The following is a 9,948-nucleotide window of genomic DNA, read 5'->3' as shown; positions in this document are numbered from 1 at the left end:
TTGTTCTTGGTTTGGTTCCAAAAGCTTGGTGTGAGGTGCAGCTACTGTTCTAGCAATCTTGCCTACTGGTTTAAGGCAGATCTTTGTATCCTCAATCAGGTGTAGTCGTTTCACTTCTCATTTCTTGTAATTGTTTGGTTGAACACTCTTCTTGATAGGTTTTCTTGGAGTGTGTGTGTGAGCTGAAATAGGTTTTTTCAGCAAGAGTACCTAAGTTCTTGTAGGTTTCAAGAACAGTGGGAATTGTACGTGGTTGTACTGTGTTTTAGTGATTTCCACCTGGTTTTGGTGAAGATTGGATGTAGCTCAGTTGAGTGAACCAGTATAACTGTTTGTGTTCATTTTCTCTCACTCTTTACAATTTCGTTTCTGCATAATTGATAAAACAACAAAGAAATAAATCTGTTCAATTGAAAATAAATCTGTTCTTTCTGGGCACTGTGCATACTGTTCTTAATTTCTGAAAAAGTTGTTTGAATCTGATAAGAACATATAAAATCTGCTAAAAGCCACTGGAATAGATTGACTGGTATAGGTTGCTCAAGAAATTGTCAAAGCTATTAATTGAACCTTAAACAATTGCTTAAAGTTGAAGCTTGCTGTTCTGTGATTCATTGTTCTTAATTCCTGGTAAACTGTCTGATTTCAATAAGAACACTGACAATCTGTTAAAGGCTAATCAAACAGGTTGTGTGTGATAAATTGTCTCACTAATTGTCAAGCCCTTAACTGAACCTAAAACACACGAATTGGAATTAAGGTTTGCTAGTTTTTGTGTTACACTGTTTTTCAATCTGATATCTGTGTGTGCATCTGGAAATTCTATCTGCATAATCTTGTGATTAACCTTGCTGAATTAAAAGCTTTTCAAACAAAAACAGTGCTGAAATAAATCTGTTCATTTTCACATAAATCGATTTATTTTCTGTAAAATTGTGTTAAACACTGTTTCTACGAGAAAGTTTTAAAAGGTCAATTCACCCCCCCCCCCCTCTTGAACTTTGGCACTATTAAACCCAACAGACAAAACTTATGGATTCATAAAATGAAAAGACTCAAGAACATCATATGACCCAAATGAAATTTCAAGCAAGACTCAAATACCTAAAAATAAAAAACAACAAGACAAAGATATCAAGAATCCTACACAAAATTGAAAATAGACGTTCAAGCACAATTTGAACAAAAACCCACCGATTGAAATGAATAAACAAGCATTCAAATCATATTAAAACATAAAAACAGCAAGACAACTTGGAATAAACATGAATAACTTGGAGAAAGAAGAACTCAAAAAGAAAAATGCAAAGAGATACTCATCTTTGAAGAACCATAGCTCATGATACCAAATGATGGCATTCCTATGAGCTCTTCTTTGATTTTTGATGATGAAGGTTGCGGAAGCTTAGTGGAGGAGATGAGCAAGGCCTTCCTAAGAAGTGTGAGTGCCTTGAAGGTGCATGAAGAGTGTGGAATTGGGGAGGTTCGGCCAGCCCCTTTGAAGGTGGTGAAGTGAAGATTAAAACCTAGATGCTAGGCAAGGAGTAGTGTATGGCACAAAATTGGCAGCATAACAATACTCTATTCAATCTTGAAAATACATGATGTTGGCTCCCCCTTTTATAGGCTAAGGAGGACCATAAAGGTTAACCTAATGATAAGCAAATGCCATCTAAATGAAATGCCTTCTAGAAGCGTAGCAAATCAAGCAAAATCTAGGTCAAATCCTCATGGAATCAAGTTTGTGCTATTTACACTACAACTAATACTAAGCTACTCTTGATGGGCCTTCATGTAGCATATACAAATCTCTCTCTCTTCCATCCATAGCTTGGACCAAGTCCTCATGGATTCGCTTGGCCATGGAGACCTAGTAATTGGTCCTAGACGCTCTCCCTCTTGCACTAGACGCTTTCCTCTTTGCACCAGACGCTCTTCACTTGGCTCTAGACGCTCTTGGCTTGGCTCTTGTCTTTCATGGGAGGTTGAGCTAGGCCCTCTTCCATCAGGTAGAATGGAGACTAAACTTAATTCGTAGAATATTAGTAATCAAGACAATAATCAAACAATGAGTATAGAGAGAAAGGTACACGTGAGTTTTATACTAGTTCACCCACCAATAAGGGCTATGTCCAGTCCCTTTTAGCAACCTACTAAAAAGCCTTTCACTATCAAAGTATTCTCAATCCCTTCAGGTCCACACAATATTCTCAACCTGTTCAGGTTCACCAAGTATTCTAACCTCTTTAGGTGCACAATATTCTCAACTTTTGTAGGTTCACCAAGTATTCTAACCTCTTAGGATATAATGTTTTAATCTCCCCCTAAGACTAAGGACCCCTCAATACAATGAGAAAACTCTTGTTCAAAGAGAACAATTGATACAAACCAACTTGACAAACAAATGACTAAGGACACCATATATTCTTCACAACTAGGTCAGTCATCTCAACATACAAGACAAGACCCCAACAAATCTCAGAAGAGCCTCAATAGAGGGAGAACCAGACATGAACTAGAATATCAATTGTTCTTCTTTCTAGTCTTCTTACAAGACAAGTTAAGTAAATAAATTTGGCTCACTTTGAGCTTCAATTAGAAATATAAGCTAGAAGAGAGTGTACTTAGTAAATTGGGCTTGTGCCAAAGCCCACCTTAACCTAGCTTCTAAAATCTCACCCATGTGCTCACCCTTGACCTAGATTCTAGAAGACTCCCCCATGTGCTAACATTTAACCTAGTTTATAAAAGCTTGTAGTCATTTACACCCCACCCTTCCTCTCTTCCTCTCCAAGGCACTCATATATATAAATAAAGTGTCTCCCCTCTTGTACGTTACACATTGAATTTGAAATAAAAAGGAAACTCTATAGGAGTGTTTAATGAGCTTTGACTCCTAGAAATTGGGTATTATCTTAGGTGTTTGTGAACTTCAAGTGGCGGCTCTTCACCACTTATCTTGGAGTCTCCTCCCCCTCCAAGTGGCGTGATTCCTTATTCCATAAGAATCTCTTAACCTCTTCACCTTTGTGGTTTTCTTTCCTTTTCATTACACCATTCTTCCATACTTTTATTCATTTATGTTTGGTTTTCTTCATCATCTTATGCTTCTTTTCATGTCTTTTATTCCCGCACCTTCATCATCATAATCACCATATTTGTTTTAACCACTTTCTTGAGTCTATATAAAGATTTTTTTTATGGTCTTTTGAAGTGGTTAAGATAGAGAGCTTATCAAAAATGTTTTCAAGAGATTTAAGAGTTTTAGGTCATCACTTGTGTGTGGGATAGGACTGGGTTTTTGTATACTTCTGCTTTGTAAAGCCCAGGTGTACTTTATTTCCTTTCTTTTGAACACTGTAATTTTGTGTATTTGTTGTAAGACAGTTTCAGAAAGGGTTTCTAAAAACTATGGTGTTGCCAAGGAATGGTGTGTATTCTTGAGGGGTTCAAGATCATCACTCTTGGTGTGTGTTTTGTAATCTAGGTTTGATTACATAATGAATTCTCAGTGGTTAGCTGAAGACTGGATGTAGCTCTTGGTTAAGAGTGAACCATTATAAACCTCTTTGTGTGATTCTCGCTATCCCTTCTCTTATACACTGTTTTTATCATTTTTCTTTCTCTGCTGGTATAAACAACCTATTGTTCAAGAAAACAATTGGTTGAATTTCTATAAAGAACATTAAAACTGAACTTTTATCCAGTTGAACAAAAAATCAATTAGTTGATTTTTCAGAACTTTTCACTCTACTTCTAAACTTTGCGAAAATCTTGTGAAAAAAATTCACCCCCCTCTTGTTTAGGCCACTAATTCTAATAGATTGGCGCAAATCTCGCTTGTCAGCTCCATTGTTTTCCTATCAGATGTTGATAAATGAAACTTTTTCTTTCAACTTTGTGCACATCTTTAAATGTAATGAATTAAATAATTGGTATCACTAAAATAATATCTTTCAATATATGTGAATTATCAATGCTTTCTATTATCAGATATTTCACATTCAAACCTCGTTAAAATTGTTTTCAAGTTTATAATAATTCAGAACGTTTGGAGCATAATAGGATATTATTCCACTAATCATATTTTGGAAAACCTTTGATATAGAAACAATTCAAACTGTTTTTCCAAATATTTTAGTGTACTACTGTCTATTAATTTTTTTCCAAAAACATTTAATCCAATAATCTTATTTGTAAAATATCATTCAAGAATTATCAAATAAGATTTATAATTAAATAGCCAGTGTCATTAAACATTTTAAGAATGTCAAGATCAATTATGGAAACTTTCTTGTCAGAGTGATCAGTGTCATAATTTAGTAATATTTCATACAAAAAGATAGGCACTTATGGACTTTAATTGATAAAATAGTTATAATTCAACCCCTAATTTAGGAATTTAAACCTTTTTTTACATATTTTTGGATTATAAGATGAATGTGAACCATTTATTCTCAGATTTGTGTTAATTTAAGGATTCTAAGGGAAAATTGAGATAAAAGGGCTAAAGAAGAATGGACAAGTTAAAGATAAGATGAAAAGACAAAGTTGGAACATTGAAAACTCGCCCAAGAAAGATCACTCCAGAGGAACTCACCCAAGGCTCGCTTAAGCGAGTTCACTCTAGTGAAGTTGGGCTTTATCTCGTCAAACTCGCTTAAGTAAGCAATATCTCACTTGAGCAAGATGTCACTTAACCCAAGCCCAATTAGGTTAAATAAAAGGCGTGTGACATAACCCTAAATATCATTGAGAGGATATTAAGAGATAGAAAACCCTAGAGGAGGAAATCGTCAGGGAGAAACACCCTGGTTCTTCTTCCCTTGTTTTCCATGCTTGTAATGGCCAATATGAGTTGTTAATTCTTCCCTTTCGGATTGGGAGTAATCTGTTCAAACTCTTATGTATTGAGGTGATATTTATTTATAATATTTTCTTCTTGATTGATGATTGATATTGTCATTTTATTATTAATGTTTGAATCTTTATTCATGATTTTGATCCTTAGATTTGAATAGAAAGTATTTCTAAGCATCTGACCTAAATGATAATGCTTAACATATTTGAATGTTGGGAATAGATTTGAAATGTTAATTTTTTTATAACATATGTTTGTAATGATAAGAGGTTTTTGTAAATATGCGAGTAATCGATATTTAGGAGACACTCTTAATAATTTTGTATGCGAGGAATCGATATGAGTGATTTTTGTATGTGCTTCAATGTCAATCAAGATAGAATGTTATATGTTTTTATTCATTAAAAATACAAACGAGTGAGAAGGATGAATCTCAATCCCAATTTTCCCAATTGACTCATCCAAATCATTTACTATGTTTTTATTTAATTTCTTACAAATTCATGACACAAACAACCTTTCAAATTTTCATATTTAGTGCATATTATACTTGAGATTTTGTAATTTTTTCTTGTGGGTTCGATATTCGTCTTTGGGGATAATTTATTACTCCTGACTCGGTATACTTGTTGTAAAATAGTCATCATAGTGTTTCGTTTAATGCTTTGATGATGCTTGTATCATCTGATATGTGTAAATTTCAACGTTCGTCTAATGTTTGTGAACTTGTTTATCTTCCTTGTGTTGCCTAAAGGGTTCATCAGATATGATCGTCAATTAGTTCATCAACACTAGGATCGTATAATGTAATCATTCTTAATTATATCGTCTGATCCATCATATGATGAGAGCTTTTCACGATCTTCGTCTGATGTGAGCTTTGTCTGATGTGATGTTTTTACATTTGATAGTCTTATATGCGTCTTAATTTCAAGCATTCTCTATGGATATGTTTATCGACTTAAAATATTTTTGTGATATTCTTTTTTCATCTAATAACCGTTTTTGTTGTTGTATCATGTAGTGAGTCTTACTCATATGCTCCATTGTTTGTCTTAACTTATACTACACATGAGTGAGCTTTGTCTTATCACAACGCACTTTATAATGTTTGTTATCATAAAAAAAACATGCAGATGCTTATATCATGAGTTCGTCTTATGGATATTGGTTTGTACTTAACATTTAAAAGAGTTTGAACAATATATATATATACATATATATATATATACATATATATATATTATTAAGGGTAAAATGGTCAATTGACCACATATGATGCATATTGAAATCATGGGTGTGCAGGAATAAATGGCCAAATTCTATTTATTTAGTAACTTTTCTCACACACTTGGCCAAATTCTATTGATTTAGTAACGTTCATAAACATAAAATTTCATATTTTTGTTAAGGTGCTAAAATGATGAATAGGAAGGAACAAAATATTGTTTTCTTTATCATGTGTTCTACATTTAATGTCAATACTTGTCTCACCTTACTTTGTTAACTGGTACAGGGGAACAGTTTTCCTAACAATATGCAGAAATAATGAAATCAATGGAAAATATTTCAAAATAATCAATTAGGATAAGCTAATATATTAAAATTAAGCAACTCCATTTGATTTTCATCAATAGACGTTAACTAATATGAGACTTGTTAGTAGGGTGTAGCAAGTAGGCATTGGCAAGCCTAAGGATACTGGGTAGGCTATTGCTTCTTCCACCTAATTAATTTCTACATGCATCTTCATAATTTTTAGAGTTCCAGTTTTGTCCATCTTCATAACTTTAAAAAAAATAAAATTTAATTGTCTTTTTTTGTTTGTTCAATGTAAGAGATAATAAAAAGAATGGAGCAAAGGAAAGTTAACAGTTATGCATCTTATATGTAAAAAAAACTATTTATAATGAAGGGTGATTTTGAGAGAAAAAAAGTTTGTACACTGAAAATAGAAATTCCATCATATAATAGATGTTTTAAAAATATTTTTTATTACTAATATTAATATATATTATTTATATAATATGTATTATATCTTAAAGATTGTATCTTCACCAATTTTTATTGAGTCTAAGATCATCTTTAAAGAGTTAAACTTTAATGTATAATAAAATGTAAAAAATAAGAATAAATATACTTATAATTGGCGAAATAGTCTAGGACATTTGAATCTTGTATTTAGACAAGTAGGCTATGAATTTAGACCTTGTAGGGTGGTATATTAGAGTTAGACTATGATTAGATTAGTCTAGTTAAGGTTTTAATTGAGTTTATTTAAACCTAAGAAAAATTCTAGAGCATTTATGTTTGGGAAAAAGAGACATATACTCACATTTTATGTGCAAAGTGTGGAAAAAAATAGGTGAACAAGTGTCATTTTATCCACTTTTTGTACCACCTCTTTTAGAAATACATGGAAGAATTCAAATTTCATTTTTTCCTACTTTTTTTCTGTCTTGGCTGAACCTAACATTATAAATAGAAATATTGTATAAATACAAGAACGAGAGTTATAATATAAAATTATTTTTGAAGTTTTTCTTTGATAGTCTCTTATTTTGTCTCCTTTATTAGAGGAATTGACCGAACCTCTCTCAAAAAAAATTCTCCATTATTTGCTCAAACACCTTATCTCCTCCATTATTTCCACCAATTGAAGTTGCTAAAGCTTGACGAAAATCCATCATGGACCAAACCAAAAATGCATATAGTTTCAAACACTCAAGAGGTATTCAACCTTTTTTTTCTAAACTTATTTTCAATTTTTCAATCATTAATTCAAGTAGATAAATTTAAGATAAAATAAATTGATAAGGAAAAAAGTTTATTACTCATAATATGTGCTATAATAATTTCTAAGAAACATAGATCTTATAATAAAGCGTGTCGGAATTATGATCTCTTTTAAGAGTTGAATGACTCTATTTATAGACTATTAAGATGTGTGACTTCAACTGATCCTGCCGACAACTCGAGCGTGGAGGAATCGCTTCGCAGCTCTCTCTGCCCCGTCTGCGCGACTGTGTTATCTGCAAAATCATCCTCAGAACCTTCTCTAGGATCTCCAAACGCGACCTGCAAAACACACAGACGGCGCCTCTAGCGGCCGTTTGCACTCCGACGATCAAGTTAGATCACAGAACCACCAAATGAGAAAAACTAGTAGTGTGTGTGAAAACTCTTGCTCTCTGTTTTTTCTATCTGTCCCCTGAATCTCACCCTAATTCTCTTTTATGCCTCTCCCTGTATCTGGGCCTAACAGAATTCTGTTATGCCCCTCTGGCATGTGTCAGAACCCTGTTATGCTTTTCTGAGACAACGTACCTCCAGAATCAGTAGAGTGTGAGTGTCTGTGCGTGTCTGCGCGTCTCTGCGCTTGGCTGCGCTTGTCTGTACCTTTAGCGGTACGGAGTGCACCTTTATCTGGACCGCGCCCTTCTCAGATGATGACACGTGGAGGCATGCGACTCACATCTAACCATACACGTGTCACTACTTGAAGGGCTCTAGCGCTTCTCTTTGTGCGCTAAGTTATTCCCTTGCGGAGTAACTTAGCGTATTTCTTCCATCTGGGTAAATCGCATACTCTCAGGAGAACGCCAGGTGTGGCTGGTCTAGGCACACTCACCAAACGTTGCTCTCTGCGTAGACGGCTTACCCTTCACGGTGTCACGCACGTAATGGGTTGAGGGAATCACCAATCACTGACCGGTTTACTAGCTCCCTCAGGCCACTCTCGTGCACGATTCCCTGAGATGTGCTCATGCGAGGTCCATGCGTAACGCTCTCGCTGGGAACCTCAGTCTCAGTTTAACTGCGTGTAGCACGAGACCCCGATGACCATGCACCTGATGACTGATCAGTGCTCTATTGCTTCTCGCGTTCTGCCCCCAGGCGTTCATCTGAGAACTGATCTGTTGGTGGCCACTTGGTCACTGACCACCGATCACCGTTCTGGGTGATCTGTCCCCTGACTTCTCTGCCGCCCGATCTACCGGTGGTCACTTGGTTACTGACAACCGATCACGTTCACCCTGGTCTATCTGTCACCTGGTCCACATGTCACACTGCGAATGGTCCACATGGTTGTCTGCTGCTGACGTCATCGATTACCGATGACCGACCGGATCATCAACCATACCACATGTACTAAAAAAATCTCTTATTGTAAATGAAAACAGTTTTATTATTGTAAATTCACCAATGAATATGAATATCAATACCGTCTAGCACAAACAATATTTACACAGCAGAAACGTGAAATTGGTTGAAAGAGTCTTCTTCTATGACATGAGAAATAAAAAAGATAAAAATGTTTGCTTGTAAATTTTAGTTTGAGATATTATTAAGAATGCCAAATCCAAATTTTCAATAAGCAAGTCATCAATCATCACCATTATTAAGATGGAGGGATGCACGGTTCACGCAAAAAAGAAAGGGTGGAGGTCTTTTTTTTTTTCTCATTGGTGAAAAAAAAGTTCAATGGAGAAGAGAAAGCCACGTGAACTCCTACACATTTACATTTTTACCCTCAATATATAATGAAAGATAAATAAAATCATTTAATTTTTTTAATTTTATTTCAAATAAATCCTCCATACTCAACTAAATAATAATAATAATATAAAGTATTATTAATACTAATAATATAAATATTAAAATAATAATATTTAAAATTAATTTATAAAATAATAATAAAATTATAAATAATAATATTTACTAAAATAAATCTTTAAAATAATTTTAATAAATAATAATAATATTATTATTAACTTTTTTAATTTAATTTAATTTATATTAAATATTAATAATGTTATTAATAATAATACTTTTAATAAAATAAAAAAATACCTGTATACCTAAATATATAAATATATTTATATAATTATAATAAAAAAAGTATTATTAATATTAATAATATAAATGTTAAAATAATAATAATATTTCAGATTAAAATATAAAATAAAAATAAAATTATAAATAATAATTTTAAGATTTTTCAAAGTGTTTAATCGATTATGCGTGAAAAAACACATATGACTTAATTGATTATGTCCTAAAAAATAGTTGATAATTGATTAAGA

Source organism: Phaseolus vulgaris, chromosome 1, assembly GCF_000499845.2.
Source record: "Phaseolus vulgaris cultivar G19833 chromosome 1, P. vulgaris v2.0, whole genome shotgun sequence".
NCBI lineage: Eukaryota > Viridiplantae > Streptophyta > Magnoliopsida > Fabales > Fabaceae > Phaseolus > Phaseolus vulgaris.
The sequence above is the reverse complement of the archived record's forward strand: the minus strand, read 5'-3'. Positions refer to the sequence as shown.